This window comes from Marmota flaviventris, chromosome 6, assembly GCF_047511675.1.
Source record: "Marmota flaviventris isolate mMarFla1 chromosome 6, mMarFla1.hap1, whole genome shotgun sequence".
In the NCBI taxonomy this organism is placed as follows: Eukaryota; Metazoa; Chordata; class Mammalia; order Rodentia; family Sciuridae; genus Marmota; species Marmota flaviventris.
Window position 1 is genome coordinate 63,240,139 of NC_092503.1, and position 19,190 is coordinate 63,259,328.

At 38.4% G+C, this 19,190-nt stretch overlaps 1 long non-coding RNA gene across 1 annotated transcript in view; it reads right to left on the reverse strand.

Moving 5' to 3' along the window:
- Nucleotides 1-19,190, reverse strand: part of LOC114084655 (uncharacterized) — a 112,911-nt gene that overhangs the window by 22,438 nt on the left and 71,283 nt on the right. Inside the window, exons 2-3 of the long non-coding RNA XR_011707859.1 lie at nt 1,097-1,251; nt 220-356 (exon numbers count right to left, since the gene is read on the reverse strand). This is a non-coding gene — a long non-coding RNA (uncharacterized lncRNA). The remainder of the gene's footprint in view (nt 1-219; nt 357-1,096; nt 1,252-19,190) is intronic.

A 19,190-nucleotide genomic window follows, 5' to 3' on the forward strand; every position in this document is an offset into this window, starting at 1 on the left:
TTCCCTTTGCTAGGTGGCCCATGATATTCCAGATAATGGCTGCTCTGTTGATCTCAACTGCACAGTGAGAATGATGATGATGACGTGGAATTGAGCTCCTAGTCAATCTTTGATAAATGTGTAATATGAGCAAGAAATAAACCTTCATTGTTTAAGTCTTTGAGATTGTAAAGCTGTTTGTTATTGTGGCAAATCCTGGTTTATTCTGACTAATCATACCTGTACATGATGTTGATGTCTCTTTTAATTTAATTCACTTTAAAATGTGTATTGATATTTAGTCCAGTCTCCAGATGACTTTAATCCCAGCCGATATCTGGATATTTTGCAGCCCCAAAAGGGATTCCAAGGGAGAACTAAGAGGGAAAGCAGAGTTTTCAATCACCTGTTTTTCTCGGTGGTAATGAAAATTTCTATAAAGTTGTCATTTATATTTAAGGAATGCATGTAGGTTAGAAGTGAATAAGACAGACCTTCTTTGACTTCCCTCAGACAGGCTGATTTTCCTGAGGTTCTGGCTTGGTTGCCTTCTTTTCCTGCACATTCTTCTTGGAAAATCTCACACTTCCCTGTGATTTCAACTGAAAACTATTCGTCTTGCCCCCACCCCCAATCTGTATTTTTAGCCCTTGTAAAATCTGAAAAGCTGAGTCCTTCCTAATTTTCTGACCTCCAATACCGTTAACAAAAGAACATGGTTATTTTAAGCCACTAAGTTTTAGAGTACTTTGTAATACAGTGGTAGTAACCAGAATAGTGAATTACTTGCATTAGAGCTGGTCCTGTAACCTGGGGAATGGCAGTCTCTCATCCAAGGGCCTTATACTAACTCTGACTACAGAACTGCATACTTGCTGAGATCCTTATTCAGAACAGCCTGGAGGGTCTCTCAAATGTGAATGAATTTAACCAGTCTTTTGTGTTCTCAAAGTCATTCACTTTAGTGATGAGCAATTTTGGCTTTCCATTTCAGGCTATTTGCATGAAAAAAGGAGGGGTGTTGGCATAGGGAAGATTGCATAAATTTTTGTCTGACTTTCCCTTGATTCTGATGGCAAAAACCTTTAGGAAAGTTTCTATGAATTCATGTGCTTACTTCAGCTTACATGGAGCATGCCATTCCTGTGGATAGAAGAGTTGATTTGGCCAAGTATCAGTGACGGTGAACAGAGGGAAGTCAAGATGTCTAGGTAGGCTGAGGCCAAGATGTGAAGGATCTGGAATGCCAGACTAAAATATTTCAGCTTCATCCTGTGGGTGGTGGGAAAACATCAACATTTTTTAAACATAGGAAATAGCATTATAAAAAAGTAGATGTGGAAGCTGTGTGCTGGTAAGGTGGATTCTAACAAGATGGTGGCTAGGAGATTACTGTAGTAGTTGGCATATCAAGAGAAAGGTGAAGGGAATCTGCAGGAAGAACTCTCAGTGGGAGAGGCAGGAAGGTACAGATGTAAGGGATATCAAGAAGAAGGACTGAGAGAATTCATGGTCACTTTCACTAATAGATGGGGCAGGCATGGTGGTGAAGAGACCCAGCATTAAACCTCTTCAGAAGATAGAATTGTCCCTACAATTCAGTATCTGTGCAGGTGAGTCATATGTGCTAAGTGTTTTATACAGGAACTTTTTATTAATCCTCGCAATAATCTTGGAGGTAGGTATTCTTGATTTTGCTATTTTACAGAAGCAGTGGAGGTAAAGAAGATGATCTTCAAAGCTGTACCACTGATGAGCAGTGGAGCCAGGATTCGAACCCAGGTGATTCACCTTCAAAGTGGATGCTATTTATCACTACTTTTTATCTTCTCTATTTATTTCCAGAAATCCTAGTCTTTTTTCTATTAGTCTTATCATGCTTATAGGGCTTAATAAAACATTATTTGATGCCGAAACTCATTTTTCAATTGCTAGTAAATGACCATGCTTCCCTGACTGAGGAAATAAATCAATTATATTCTGGGTCTATGAAAGCATTTTCTGAAATAGGGTCAGTGTGGGTCAGCCAAGAACATATTAAGTGGTATAACAATATCATTACCAACTCTCACCACTCTGATTCTATATTGCTAGATATTTGCAACAATTATTGCTCTGAAAATCCATATGTAAAATTTGAGAGAGGAAAAAAAATGAGAGAGAGCATTTTTTAAAATGTGGCTTCCACAGAGTTCTTTATGTATAGAGCAAACTTACATTTCAAGGTGACCTATCCCAGCATTGTAAATATAATTCATGGAAGAGATGATCAAAACTACAGACAGAAATATCCTAAAAACTAGGCTGTTAACGACAATATAATGAAATACATTTTTATTGTTCTCTGATATTTGTGAGATGCTATCCAATTAACTAAAGCCCCTTAGTGATTAAAATGTGTGTTTTGTTGGAAGCAGAAACAGGTAAGGAGTGAATTTTGAAAATGATTATAACAGCTTTACATATGCATGACGCCTTTGCCGCAAGGACCTTCACATACTTCAAGAATGACTTAACAAACATGTATTAATCCTCACATTGTCCACAGAGAATATGTGCGAGGTAAGCAGTGTTTATCAATAAGTTTTGGTCTCTTGCAAAAAGAGAAATCCAACCTTGTCAGCTGAAGGTGTTGTGACAATCTCTATAAGGTCACTGACTATGGACACAGTTGTACAATCTGTACAGAGCTCTCTAATGGGGGCTGAGGTGATCTTCCTTCTTTTCTTATCTTCCCTTCCTCCCTCACTTCCTCCCTCCTTCCCTCTTTCTCTACCCTTCCCATACTTTCCTTCCCTCCCATCCCTTCCTTCCCCTGTCCTATGTCCTACCCCATCCCCTCCCTCCCTCCCTCCCTTCCTCCCTTCCTTCTTTCCTTCCCTCCCTCCCTTCCTCCCCTTTTCTCTCCTTTTCCTTCCTTCCTTCCATTGAAATGTTCTGAAACGACTCAAATTCTGACCAACCATTGGGAAAAAAATATCTAGTTTTACTTTTTCTCTTTTTTCTTCCTTTATACTTAATATGAAAACACAATTTTCTCATAGTAGTTCCTGATTTACATTTCTGCTCTATTGGTGGATTTCTCCCTCTGTGTTCAGCAACATCTCATTCCTAATGACTATTTATAGCCTCCCAGGGTTTCTGTGGCCCTAAGTATCACCGTTGAATTTATCAGAGTTCTTGCCTATCCTGATTGCCTGGGTGCACCTGCTGTGGGATTTATAGCCTTGAAAATAAGTACCAAACACCTAGTGGCTTCTAAACTTTTTTTTTTTTTAAATCAGTCTTTCAAGCAGGTTGCTTTCCACCCTTCCCCTCCTTAGGAGGCTCACAGTGGCTGTTTCTACATGATGTTGAATCATCCAGATGAAAAGTGAAAATTCTGTCAATCTCCCGTTCTCAGCTGTAGTTTAATGTAAGAGGCATTTGTGTGGCTGTTGTGATGAAAACAAGATTGGGAGAAGGAGAAGGTATGCTAGATCTCTGCCTCCCATGTCTTCATGCCTCTCTTCCTGAATTACCAGGATTTTTTATCCCACCATCACCACCTTGAGACCCAAAGAGGTACTGTCTGCTTTTGAGGCTGTACTCTGGGTTCTGATTTCTTCTGTTTCCAAATTTGCTCCTCTTTACCCTGCCCTGTGCCTGAGGTCCTTCACACCCTCTGCATTCCTCTGTATCAATGCTGAATACTTGTTACATAAATTTACTCCTTTTCTATTCACAGGGAATAAGAATCATCTCAGCTAAAGACCATCTGCATCTGACAGTTTAAAGCAAAGGAAGCATGAAGAATGAGGGACTTCTGATGAAAGATGATGAATAAATCATCCAAGCTAGGATTATTTGCTCCATCTGTGATCTAAAGAAGTGAGGAGATTGCAGAAAGTGGAAGATACAGAAATCCTCTAGGTCAAGCCAGTGTGTGTGTCTAAGGTGGATACTAGATAGTTTCAGAAACACCAGTGAGGCCAACCCTGCTCTTTCACATAGGCCCAGGACCAATCACTCTAGGCACAGTCAGGTGGTTGGATAGAGTGGTTTGAGAAAAACTTACTTCCATGCATCATTTGTATTTCCTTTTAAATGAACCACAAGTCTGCATAGTCTTATTCCTAGGACCCAGGGGAAGGCTCTACCATTTTTTTCTGTGGAGCTGATACACACCCAGAATGAGACATTTTCTTATTGAGCTGTGTTGTTGAGGGTGCTTGATATAAAACTGCTTTACAGATGCATGATACTTTTGCCTCAAGGACCTTCATACACTTCACACACTTCTGCTTTTGGAAGGGCACCCTGAAGCAGCATGACTATTGAAATCTGAAGATTCCCTCCTCTGTAACTCAGACCTATTGGGGGCCTCCAGCTACATTCAAGTGGACGTGAATATAGCACACCTGGTTTATCTTAAGTAGTAAATCTTGCAATTTTTTCTATCCCTACTGTACTCCCAGTCCTAGAGCTACCATCAGGTTTTTCTGGGAAAATTCTTTCCGTGTCAGACGTATACTTTTGGCTTTAGATCACGGCCTTGGGCATGAGAAGTTCAGCCTGGTTCCTAGAACCTGGGAAGGAAAATGATGTGGCAGTGCCTCATGACTCAACAGAAGAAATGTTCCAACTCTGCAGCTATCAGCACACCACAATGGGATATGTTTGTGTCTAGTTTCTAGGGAAACTCTGTTCAGCTTACTGTCTACTCCTTCCCTGGCCCAGTATGGGCTCTGTAGTCTCTCTTAATGCTTGCTGTGAGTTTACTTTGCATCCTGGATTTTGTCTATTTCAGCTTCTCTATTATATTCATTGTAATCTATACCTGACTCTTGCTACCCAGGCTGACTCCTTCCATCCTCCAAACTTTTATCCTCCACTTCACTCTTCTTAGGCAGTCCTGCTCATTGCATGAGTTACAAATCCTGCATATAAATTTTCTCTTTTCCTATGCCTGGACTTGAAACACTTTGATGCTGGCATACTCTTTCCCCATATCCTGTAACCTCCACAATTTATGTTTCATTTGTTAGTAATCATCATTAACATAGCTGTGCACCTGTATATGAAAGCACATATCATTGTGTGTGGAGACTTGTAGTTTCTTCATGGGTATTGTTAAATATATTAGCATCAACACAGGCCTAAGCAACCAGTGAAGATCATTGTACCAGTGGAAAACATCTAGCAATAGGGCTTTGGGGTGCTTTCATTTGGGGGTATTTTAATATAAGTTTGGTGCTGTAAAGACATAGGTACAGTAAACAAGAGCCTATCCAAAGCTGCTACCTGGTTTGCTTTTGCCTTGTGGGCCAGATAATGACAGCTAAATGACACCAAGGAGAAAGAAATTCTGTGTTTTGAACTCATAAAGAGGAATTCACAGTGATTTCACTTCTTATTTTTGTTCCAATTACAGCAATATTTCTGAAGTGTTTGATCTCCTGTTGTCTTTTGAGGTTGCAAACCCTTCTACCCTGGGTCTTTGTCTCCCTTGTCTTTCATACTTTTCCTGAAAGATCCCAGACATAAGAATAAGCAGTCATTCCAAGTCTCTACTCATTTAAAGAGTTTCTAAGAGCTGACTTGGAGGGCTGTTGGCATTCCTTTGATCTTGTCACTATTTTCCTTGCATTTCCAGGCAGGAAAAAGGCTGGTGGGCATCTGACACCTGCATAGAGAACAATGTGTGGTCTTGAAGTTGGTCCCTCCAGGGAATGGGACCTGCAAGGGGACACATTCTTTCCATAGCCCCCACCCTATCTAAGCTCTATCCCTATTTTCTGCTGCTTTCTTTTCCCCTGAGGGCCACTGGGGGTGGGGTGAGGGGTATGGAACAGATGAGGAGTGTTGTTGGTATCTCCAATTGGTACATGGTGAGAGAAGGACTGTACTCACCAAACCATTGGCATGGCTCTCTGTCTATACTCAGATCAAACAAAACATATTGCCGGGAGAAGGGAAGTTTGGGGTGTTGTAAGAAAAAATCTAAAAATTTAGTTAGTTACTCCCAGTGAATACTGCACACAAACTTGGTCCTTTTGCCTGCAATGAGCTTCTTTGTTTTCCTTATTCTCCAGCTCTTGATTCAATTCTAATTTATCAGGAATGCTGCCCTTATCCAGGCCAAATCCCCTGATTTCAAGTTCCTATGGCACCATGTATTTCTCCTTGGTGGCACTAGCCACAGCAGCGATTTTGCAACCTGTTGAGTGTTTATTTGCTTAAGGCATCTTTTCCCCAGCACACTGTAAGCATCACGAGGCCAGGAGTGAGTCTGTGGCTCAGAGTTCCATGGCATCCCCAGCCTCTAGCACAGTGCCTGGCACTTGGTAGGTAGGCCATTTTGTTACCATTGGGTGGTGTCTCTCACTCAAAGAAATGGGAATATAAATCTTTTTCTTTTGCTGAGCCTTATTTGGAATGTCACCAATGAGTGAAATGTACAGACAGTGTGGTGGAGTCTTATTTTGGGCAAGGCCAGCAGACTGGATTTGGGGATTTCTCTGTAGAACTTCTCAGTCCAAGTGTGACTCAATTGTCACGGACACTACTGATTTTGGTGAATTGATTAATTTGGGGGGGGGGGACAAACTGACCAGATTAATATTTTGGTATCAAGTAACTATAGTAAACTTTAACTAGTTCCTGGTATCCTTTTGGGCCTGCTGGGATATTTCAACAGAATGATGAGGCTATTTGGAATTAATCTGCCACCCTTCACCTCTGTTTTATTTTACAAAGTCAGCAGGTGGGAATGTTGGACTATTTTTTGATCTATGTTGAAGACAGGTAACATGACACTTTGAACTTTCTGCTTTCTCCAGCAGTTCGTTCTTTCTGCTGTTTCTCTCTTCCACTAAGCCTTTCTGCCAAACACATCACACCTCTCTTTTGCAATGCCCGATTCCTGCTCTGTCCTTGAAAGCACTCTTTGATCTTTCTTCTTTTTGTCAGCATTTCATTTTGGTACCGTTGCTCAATGAATTACTGCATAACTGCTCTTATCAGAGTCTGAAATTATATCCCTGGAGATCTTTGTAGTTTCCTAGCTTCAATGAATATTCAAGTACTTGTCCAAGAAGTCTCTTTCCCACTGCTGAGTAGTTTACATTTTTGGCCTCTTTGCTTTATAGTTCAATTCCAATTACATACGTGTGTGCATGCATCTACACACACACACACACACACACAATCATACACCTGTGGTGTAATTACTAGTGAGAAGAACACTATTCAGCTGTGGTCTATTGACTTCATTCACTTATTGATAGACTCTTAATCCACATGTTCATATTCCAATATAATGGATAAACTATTTTTAAAGGTGATGGTAGCACCATATTCATTCAACAGATATCTATTGAGTACTTCCTATGTGTCAGGTACTTGTTGGGGGAATGATGTTGACCAGACATGATAAATACTCACACTAACTTCATAATATAATAGGAGAGAGAGAACTTAATCCAATAATTTATACTAAAAATATGGAATTAGCCAGCTGTGGTGGCACACACCTATAATCCCAGCCACTCAAGAAGCTGAGGTAGAAGGATTGCAAGTTAAAGGTCAGCCTCAGCAACTTAGGCCCTCAGCAATTTAGTGACAGCCTGTCTCAAAATAAAAAATAAAAAGGGCTGGGGACATAAATCAGAGGCAAAGTACCCCTGAGTTCAATCCCCAGTACCACAAATAATTATAATAATAAAAATAAAATAATAAAAACATAGAATTATACCAATAAGGGCTATAAAGTGAAGGTAGACGAGGCAAGCTGAACACCTTTGAGGGAGTTTGATCTAGTAAGGGACGTAAGAATATTTCTCTTTGGAAATATTGGTCAGGATGATGGGATGTCTTCAAATTAAATGGGGAGGTGCTGAATTTTGCTGGAACTAGCCTGCTTTATTGTACCCTCTGGGCTCAATCACAGACTGGTGTTACCTACTGGAAATGTGGCTTCTGAGAGAATACTGGGCTGGATCAGGAGGAGTAGCATCAGCTTCAGCTGAAGCCATAAGCCAACAGCGGTCCCATGATCTGATCTGTAGTATACCTTTTGTGCCGCACAGACTTACCCTTCCATACAGGTTCAGGGAGAAGCTCCTCTATGGTCCCAGGAACCTCTTTTCTTGAATAAAAAATTAGAAATATAGGATAGCAGGATACACTGCAGACCTAGTTGCTTCAGTTGTTCTTGGGGTCTAAGTATACTTATCCTACCCTTCCACCACATCCATTCTAAAACTTACCCTCCCACTGAGCTATCCCCATGGCTAGTCCTGGTGGCCACATAGTCTCTATCTGTTTCATTTAGTTAACTTCATCCATAAGCCCACTATGTCAGTTGTGGGTTGGTTGTGATGAGGTTGACTAGGGTCCTTTTATTGTTCAGTAATTCTTGTGAGGTAAATGCTTTCTGGTCAGCATTAATGTGTGATGCAAAATTTTCACACTTCATGCCCACATACCTATGTCCACTTATATGCCTCAACCCCAGACATTTTTTGTCTCCAAGCTGTTGTTTCTTTCTAGGCCTCTGGATAGACAGGCCTCATGCTCTATCCAGGAATCTATTTCTCTTCTCTACTTTCTCTACCCAGGGGTACTTAATCACTGAGCTACATCCCTAGTCCTCTTTAAATTTATTTTAATTTTTCAATATTTTTTTTAGTTGTCAATGGACCTGTATTTTATTTATTTAAATGTGGTGCCGAGAATCAAATCCAGTGCCTCACACATGCTAGGCAAGCACTCTACCACTGAGCCACAACTCCTTATTTTTTTGAGATGGGGTCTCACTAAGTTGTTGAGGTTGGCTTTGAATTTATAATCCTCCTGCCTCGGCCTCCTAAACCACTGGGATTATAAGTGTGTGGCACCACACCAGGCCCAAGAATCTACTTCTGTTTTTACCTGGGGTCATTTCTCCTTCCACACAAGGTGAATGACCAGACACATGGATCACATCTGCTTCCAGTATGAAGATTTTCCCTCTCGGCTGTCTCTCAAAGTACCTCTGAATGTGTTGCTAATGCAGTTACTGTATGTTTTCAAATAGAAAACAGAACCATGCATAAACAAAGTTTGGATCTTCTCTTCCTCCTTTATCTGGTCACACAGGGATTCTCATATGGCTCTATGAGCTGAGGGATGGGCGGTGGCTGACATGAGGATCTGAGCAACCTGCTTTCCCAGCTTACTCTGCTTTAATCTGGGGTTCAATTCTGTTTATTCTATTTTCATTTTATGATAGAGTGCTGCTGGATCCATCCAAATTTATAGCTTGATGGGTCTGACAGAACGTTACTAGCTTATAATGATCAATTTAGACACACGGTCATTTTTTACCTCATTGTGAAGTATTCTGCCTCAGCCCAAGAGCTGTCTTCCTAGATATCGAATGTCTTGTCTCCAGAACCCAGAAAGTCCCACTGTGTCCTGTGTTTCCTTATATGTGGTAGGGAATGCAGATGATTTTGCAGATGATTTTCTGGTTTACCTCTGAATCCCTAAAAAACCATGTCCCTAAAATCTTCACTGAAATGGCAATTCCGTGAATTTCTCTAGAGCTTAGTGTCTTATGTTAAGAAAAAATGATTTTTTAAAAAAAATTATGGGGCTACTAAGCTGTAGCACTTTTAGTTCCTACATAATTAAACCAAAGCCCAAAGTAAACATTAAATTGAAAATGGAGACTTTCCCAATCAGTTACCACCAACTAAACTCATCCGGATTATTTCCATTCCAACCAGTCAAATATGTTTTCTTTGACTTACTTTTTACATTAGCCTATAAATGCTTGCAACCCAGACTGTTGTAATAAAGCTCTTCGAACCTCTTCTGATTCTGAGTGTTACCCAATCATAAATCGTTCTTTGTTCAAATGAACTCTGTTAAGTTTATAAGTTTATTTTGCCTAAAGTTTTTTTTTTTTCAAACACTTAATGAGTACAGGTAACCTACCAAGTCCTCAAGTGTGTTTACCATCTCTTTCTCATCCTGTTCAATTAGTATGATGTCATTGATATAATTGGTCAGCATGATATTCTGTTGGATGACCAGGCAGCTCAGATCTCTTCAGACAATATTATGACAGAGGGCAGGAGAATTAACACAGCCCTGTGGCTGAACTGTACACAAATACTGTTGCCCATCCAAGTTAATGTGAACTGTCTCTGCTGCTCTTTTCTAGCTGGAATGCAAAAGAATGCATTTATCAGATCAATGACAGCAGATTGTATATCTGAGACCTTGCTCCTCTGACTTTAGCCACAGTCCTACTATGGCCCAGCAGATGAAGTCAGGAAATCTACCTGGCTGAGCTAGCAGTAGTCTTTAGTCATTCTGCAATATGCATTTGGCTTCTGCATTGGCTAGGCTGGTGGAATAAATGGACATAAGATAAGAACCATTAACCTGCATCCTTTAGTTCTTCAATGTTAACACTAATCTCCTATCATTCTTCCTCAAATGAGATGTTGTTTTTTACTGATCTTGGCTGAGGTGGTTACAATCTCAAATATTTCACTATAATAGCTCCCACTACACAAGTCAAAGATTCAGTGTGTGGGTTTACTTCAGCTACTCAGTGTATACCTAGGAAATGACTATTTAGTGGATCTGTAGTCCAAATGGGGCACTGGGTCTGAGTTGAGTCAACAGTCCCCTTGTTATCTGGTCTATATATCTCTAAAGTAACAGAGAGGGCATGATGACACTTTGAGTGTCAACATTAAATTTAATAATCAAAATGCTTACGACAATAACTTATTGCTTAATAGACATTATTTAAATCTATGGACTTAGGAAGAGTTTGAAGAAAAAGGTTTCCTAAAGCCAACCTGCCAAAATGTTTAAAAAAAATTAAAAATTGCTTTCATGGATTATCTAAATAAAAGGTCATGGCTTGAGGCATAGAATTACTTTGAGTAAATATTGATAATGCTACTAAATGACATTCGACTTTGAATGGAATATGTTCAAATCTTGATGATTTGTGAGAGTTTAATGATTTAAATGTCCTAGTATACAAATAAAGAAAAATGTAAAATATGTTATATGATGTTTCCCAAAGAACTTTTAAAATTTCAATTATAATGTTATGTATAGTCAAACTTCACATTGATTTAGAAAGCAGAAAAAAGTTTTGGAAAGCTTTGAATAAACTAGATTTAGACCATCTATTACTTTAATAAAAAAAAACAATAGTTAATCTAATTGGCTAGGAAATAACAATTGCTTCAAAATTTCCTGTTTTTTTAACCAACTATTATAAGGAAACAAGGTGTCATTTACCTTATATAGTGATTAAGTGATTAGTGTTAGTATTTTAGAATTCATTTCAAGAGTGAAAGAAGGTTAATGAATATGATTAAGACAGATCAGCGTTAACTTAAGATGACCTTCAGCTTGAAAGTATTTTGCCAGGCACAGTGATATTGGCACATTTTACACATTGATTAACCTTGAGTGAGACTATTTTCTGTCAGCCTTCAGTTATGTAAAATGGGCAAAGGCACAAATGCTTATGCCAGGACTTCATTTGCAATAAGAAACACAAACAAGTCAGAAATGGAGCTTTGTCACCAAAGCTTTAGAATTTCTTAATTGGATAAGTCCACATAAATACAGTGACTAAGAGTACAGGCTTCTAAGTCAAGCTGCCTGCCTGCAAAATCCAGCTGTTATTTGCTGGTGGCCTTGAACAAGTTGTTTAACCTGGACCTTGGTTTCCTTACCTATGAAACAGGTACATAGTAACCAAAAAAGTTTCCTTAATTAGGGTTCTGGGATCAAGATTTCTAAAGCAAAGTGTCTGGCACTTATTAAATGTTCAGTAAGTGTTAGTTCATTATTATTGTAAATATCTGGCATAAACTAGAACATTAAATATATATATATATATATATATATATATATATATATATATATATATACAGTCATAGATGAAACATATTTCATGTTACATTGTATTATATAATATCTAATATTCAGTATATTATATACCTAATATATAACAATACATTTGATATATACTATATCTGATTAGTTATGTATTAGATGAGATTATATATCCAGATGCTTTTATTTCACAGCAAAAATATGAATAATTAAAAGAATATCCACATCTGACAACCTCTTACTTTCCAAGTTTTGCATGCTCGATTTGAGGAAAGATTTATTCCAATGATTACTTACACTATTAACTTCAAATTCCTGGAAATTTCTACTATAGAAAACTCAATTTTCCAGGGAGTGCAAGAAACTAGATGTGCAAATATTACCTTTCACTGTAACTATTCAGGTTGTTTAAAGCTTCTATCAGGAAAAAACTAAGCAAACTCTGTTTATATCAAAGTGTAAGCCACAGGCTATGTTTATCCTCACAAAAATCTCTGGATAGTTAAAGGGAAAAAGACTTGGCCTCAAGTATAACAAGAAATACATAGGTAACTGCTTCAATATTCCATCAAATATTTACTAAAGGTAATTTCCAAAGCCTTCAATTATTCCTTAATAGAAGGCCATTTGAATGGTGCTTTCTTGTAGAGATTTCCCTGCCATAAAGTTTATAACTGCATTATGACCTCACTCTCCAGTTAATAGAACAATAGAACATTTTTATTAAACTATTCTTTGAAGGTTTCTTTGGAGAATCCCCTCATTCAAATTGATTTCCAACTCTGGTGATACACTAGTGCAAAGAAAAAAAAATCACACAATTCTTTGGGTAATTAAGATTTTCTTAAAAGACTTAAATAAATAGTACATCTTTTGTTGTATATCTATGTGGAAAAGATGATTTTCCCCAACAGAAAGTAAAACTGGCCTGATAGAGACAGACACATAATTCTTTTTATCCCTAGTTAGTACCTTAAGAATGTTTGGCACACGGGAAGTGCTTAATAAATGTGTCAGAGCCCTGGGACTGGAATTTCCAAAAGTTATCATTCTCATCAGATTTTCACTTCTATTTAGGTTCCAACTCAGTGCCCGCTCTTTTATCTGAGGAATAAATTCAAACTAACATGCAAAAGATTGACAATTTATTTTTTCCCCTTTCCTACGTAATATCTGTTTTTTATTTATTTTTTGTTACTGAGCAATAGTGAGTAATAGTGTAGGCGACAGAATAGGATGGTAGTCAAAAGCTGAAACTCTGGCATGTCAAATTCTTATGAGAGCTGAAGACTAACTTGAATAAGTCATTTTGCCTTAGGTTCCTCAATTGTAAAAAGGAGTAGTTATGGGATCTAAAAGTGAGATAATTCATGTAGAACCTATTAACTTATCATCATCAGTAGAAGATGTATGCATTTCAGATATTCAAATTTTGGATTTTGGAGATATTGTGAAGAAATGAAACACTTTTAGCCCCCACAAGTCATACTTCCTAGGCAGTTACCTGGTTACCCACAGCAAATGCTGCCTTCAGAAAAATTGCAATCTATGGCTTCCTACCTGATTTCCCATTGTGATTACATTGGAGATGAAAGAAACTGACATTCATTCCTTAACATTAATTTAGCACTTACTGTGTGCTAAGCATTTTGTAAGGTACTAACTAGAGATATAAAAGTGAATAAGGAGCAGATAAACTAATTCAGTGTGGCTAATGCCTTCTTTCCTTTTTTTTTTTTTTTTCCCAGCTTAACCAGTTTTTATTACTAAGAAAGTTGCCTGGTGCAATTTACTTGGTCTCTAATGTAGACATATTTTTGTACTTCCTTTAGGGCTGACTTTACCTTTTTTTTTTTTTAATCTACTTATATTTCTTTTCATCATTCCAAAGTGGCAAAAGCTTTTACTCATCTATTCCCAGGTTGCTCCCAGGGTATGACCTCTGACTACCCAGCAGAGACCCCTGATGAGGTCTGAATTGGCCATGTCTCATTCTGATGAATAATGGGCCTGGTCACCCCTCAGTGCCCTTCAGATTTACTCACAGGTCCCTGGGGACATTACCAGCAAATAAATCCCCTGTCCTCCTGCAGGATTCTTTTTTTCCTACTGAAGCCCTTCTTGGGGCTCTTTCTTGAAGCCTTAGCTAGACTGCCTTTGACTCAACCAATCCAGATGTCCACCCCCAAGTGTCTTCAGCCCCTCAGATGCATGACCACAGAAGCCAGTTTTCTAGATACTTTGGTCTGCTGTAGGCAGAGTGAGTCTCCTTTTAATATCTCATGTCCTCAATCTGTGATTTAATTGTTTGTTGGCCTGAAAGAACATGTTCAATACCCATATGAGTTGCTTATTTGCTTTATCTTATGCCCAATGGAGCTAAAATATATGACTCCATACATGTATTGTGATCAACTGACCTGTTGCCTATCAGAAAGCTGGTGGTCAGTTGTGACTCTGAGCTACTCTTCTGCTTTTAGATAGAGCTTTGGGTTGGATGTAAAGTGGGAATAAAAATTGATAAATAATGACAGCTAGACTGATGAATGACTTTCTCCTTGTTTCTGGTTGTCTCGGTAGCTCTGTGAAATTCTGCTGCTAGTGCCACATTCTGCCACTAGTAGCAGCAGGCCCTTTTTAAGTAAGTATTTTATCCCCTTACTTCAGAAGAATACCTTTGCATTCAGAGAAGTAACATGCTGAATAAACCAGGGATACCCCAAATAAATCACATCAGGTTACTTTTTGGATTTGTAATTGTTCTGTAGTGTACCATCCTGCACCTACTTCCAGATGATTTAGAGTGATTTTTTTTTTTTTTACTTTTAATGCAATAGAATCAAAGAAATGCTCATCAACTGCTGTTTCTAATCACTTTCAACAGTTCAAGCTTCTCTAATGCCCCAGTATTTCAATTTAACATTTACTGTTGTATGCCTTGTGTAAATAAGTGCATTGGAAATTTAAGCCTGGTATAATGGGGGACTGACAATGTGAAAGAGGAGGAAGATTTCTACCAAATTTTAGGTGTCCAAATGCCAGCTTCGTGTTTTATACTCATCCTCCTGGGTAACCTCAGGGCACCAACTTCCATTCATTTTCTTCCACTCTAAGCCCATGTTAGCAGTGACTACAGACTGGATATTATCTAAACTCTCAGTGAATCACAGCTGACAGTGCTGCTATTTCTAAGCCACAGAATCACTCTTTGAACAAAATGCAAGCGCTGTGTCTTTTCAACCTGTTCTTCAACAGTGGAAGCAGCAGGATTCCAGCTCTGTATAATAACTGTCAGAAACAATTTCTGCTCTGTAAGTGAGGTGAAGCAAAATGTCAAAATATTTGAATACATTTCATTGAGGATATCTTCTTTTAAATTAGTGAAGGCTAGAGAAGAAGAATCCCATTCTCTCACATAATAAATATGCATGGAACTGAGGAGCCACGTGCATTCTAATAAAGCCGAGTCCTGGCTCGTTAATGCATTATAGGTCCACAACAATAAAACACAATAATTACTAGTTAAAGAGATGCCAGTGTTGGCCTTTTACCAACATCCCTGAACATATAATTCATAATAAATTTAGTAAGGCTGAAGTCGGCTTGTTAATTAACCTATTTTATGCAATGACTGGAATGGAGGAAGCAATCACATAATCCAACAAGGCACCTTCCCAAATGTGCACATCTCATTTTTGGTTGGGATCTGCGGTTTGGACCCATGAGACTCAGAGGACTCAGGTTCTTGTTTGTGTTTATACAGATGAGAACGTTAGGGAAGAAATGACAAAGTAATATCTTATTATGCAACTACCACACATTTGAAAAAGAAATTGCAGGAGAGTCCACACATAACAGGTAGGGTTAGGTGATGTTTAAATCCAACAGCTTGGGCAAAGAAAGGGCTGAGAAGAGGTTCTACCAAGAGTCCTAGGGAACTGATCAGGATAATGGACATGTACAGCACATATATACTTTCTTCCTTTGTGCACAAAAAGATATTAAAATTACTGAAAAGTTATGAACATGTCACAGAGCTGGTAAATAAGAAAGAACATCCTCTTCTGCCAGAAACTAAGAAATTTCTGGACTATTGAAAATTGAAGTGATAGGATTGGCAAAAGCACAGGACTCCACAGCCCAATACAAATGAAGAAGAAATTCCCTCTGAACTTAAATTTCTCCGGATCAGCTTCTCAGCAGACCTGATAAGAAGAGGGTAAAAGTTGTGGGAGACCTCTTTGGGAGAATCTTTAACCTGCTTTAGAATATGCAGGCTAGACCTCCTCCTTTGTTCTCTCACCCTTTACAAAAGGTGACTGGAGGTACTTTTGCCACAGGCAAAACAGAATACCTGCCCTCTAAGGAAAGTAAAGACATGGGATCTGACAAATTGCTAAATCTCATGATAGATGTGGGGTAAGAGGCAAATACACCAACATTCTTGAGTAGCTCAAGTACTTTTTATTTTATCAAGAGAGAGGGTTTGGAGGATGTGGGTGTAAAGCAGGCAGGCTGACTGGGGAATCCTCCTCTAGGCAGTAGAGAAGCACAATGGAGAAATTGAGAACACCCACTCTGTTCTATATGTTAATCGTGGTATATTATTCATAAAATAAATGGGCAACAAAGGATCACTGGGCGTTGGATAAAAACTAACAGTATAAAAGGAAGAACCCAGGGAACTCACATAATGGTTGGCAACAGAGATAACACAGAAAACTGAAGAAAACAGTAAATCAGTCCCAATTGATATCATCAATAAAATTCAAAAGACTATGGATTCATAAAAGCACAGCACACATCTATGAAAAAAAAAACCAGTAATCAGAAAATGCAGAATTAATGGAAACTAAAATTTCACTTTCTTAAATTTAAAAATTAACAGAAGGGCTATATAATAAAAAGGACAGAAGTAAAAACATTACTAATCTGGTAAAAAAAAAAAGTTTAGACTTTAAAGTTGTGTGAGGCATAGAGGCTCAATATCTGAGGTCCAAAATCCATCCGACTGGGTTTTTTGTTTGTTTGTTTGGTATAGTAGAGAGTCAAGGAAATGTGGAGAAGTGATACAAATCATAGGGAAAAAAAACCCCTCCAATCTAAAACACAAAGCTTCAGCTTGAAAGGGTCAGTTGAATGGTAAGAAAAGTGAATGGGAAAAAGACCATTAGTCATATCCTAGTGAAGTAACTGAGCAAAGAATTCAATAGCAAGATGTTTGTTAATAGAATTTAGTACTTTGATAGTTTAAAAGCTAAACACTGTATTAATAGTCAGGATAATATGTTTTCACACATTTACCATTATTGTTTGCATATATTGGATGGATATGACCCCAAAAAGTAATTACTAGGTATAACCATTGGTATATAAATTTAAGAAGGCTTCACCATTACTGTTAATAGGGAAAAGGAAGTTTAAACAACAATGCAATATGAATGTGTTCTTCAGACAAGCATTTAAAAGTTTGAGAATGGAGAAAAGAAACAGTGTTTCTGAGTGTGTGAAATGGAAATGCTTTTAGAAAGGGAACTTGGCATATTTATCTAAACTTAAAATTCAGAGATTTTTTAGAAAGAAAGTATTCCTTTTGGTATCTAATACAGAGAAATATGCATGCAACTTCAGTGGAGAATATTCATTGGCACATTAAATGTAAGAGAAAAGGAAGAAAGGAAGAAAAGAAAAGAGGGAGGGAGGGAGGGAGAGAGGGGAGAATAGAGGGTGGAAAGGAAAGAGCAATTGAAATGTTAAAAACAGAGAACTAGGTTTAAAAAATGATGATGTATTTGTACTGTGAAATAGGATATAGTTGTAAAAAAATTAAAAATGGCAGTTTGTATAAATCCTCAGGGGGGAAAAACAATGTGATATTTAAAAAGGAGGTAGAAAACACTGGGGTGGTGGGTTTTAAAGCTTGCTCTTTGTCTCCTGTATTTTGCCTGTTGTTTGTGGCTTGACTCTGCAGAGTCCCATCACTATGACAAGCCAGCTTTACTCCCCATAGCCAGCTTGTTTCTATAAAGTCCAGGAACAAAGGCCCATAACATTTCCTGATGTAATTTTTCCTTACAATTCATTCTCCATTTAATCCAAAACTGTAGAGAGAGAAGGATTTTCTTTTCATAATTTGTTTCTCAGAGAAACTAAAGCTAATAGAATTGAGATTCATTGAAATTTTTTTTTGTAGAAAGTCTGCATTTTAAGGACTTTTATTATAAATCAATCTAGTGCTTTCATATCTTCTATGAACATTACCGCTGGAAGTCAAGAGAGTATAACAAGTGTGATTTGGGCAGTTGCAAATAAAATTGTATAAGAATAAATTTATCTTTGTTTTGAACTTCTTTTATCTGTTTTCTTTCTTGCTTAGACTCAGAGAACTTAATCCCGTTATAGTTGGACATTTTTGTGTTAAGATTCAGTATTTTTTGGATGGTCAGTATGATCCGTGAAATCATTCCATTCTAGTACAGGTATTATTAACAGTATTATTTCAGTCTCTGTCAAGTTCAGAGCTGAATTTTTTGTTTTCTTTTCCCTTAGAAATCCAATGGGTCTAGCCCTCACCTCAAAGTGTGAGGTGGGTTGGAAGCAGGGTGAATGTAATCAGGTGGCCTCCTCTCCCAGCTTTGACTGGTTTGTACAGCTGCTAGGGCTTGCAGTAGCAACTAAGTCCAGGACTGTGAACAATATTGGCTCACTGTTGTAGCACATGAGAGGTTCCTCGGTGTAAGCAATCCTAGGAAGGCACAGCCATTTTGTTCCACCTCTCTCAGTGAGGTCTATTGCTGACCTCTGTTGGGGTCTCCACATCCCCATTGGATAGTTCTTGGTGACACCTAGTATTTGGTCCTCCAGTCTAATTTCTGTGACATTGTTCAATACACTTTTACCTGTCAGGAGCAGACTTTGCTCAGGCTTTCTAAGGTTAGCCACTCCATGTCACTGCTGTTCTTTATTCTTGCAATAGCACATATCTTGCACTAGCAGATGTGGTGCAGGTTTACCAGAAAGCAACCACCAAATGAGATACAAAATTCATTTTCTTTATTATTCAGAATCATCTAAAAAACTTCAGAAGAAATGCTCTTGGGTACCTCTCTTCCCCACTTTCTTCTCCCCACCACTGCCCCTATTCCGGCTGCAAAGCTCCTTTGAAGAAGGGATAACACAGTGTCCCTCCCTCCTTCTCAGATAGGGTTCCCCTCATTCTCCTGCCCCCTCCTGCTCTCTCACACCACCATGACAGCCTCGCTGTTGTGAATGGCATGTATTTGAGAGTGTGCCTGCTTGAGCTGAGAATC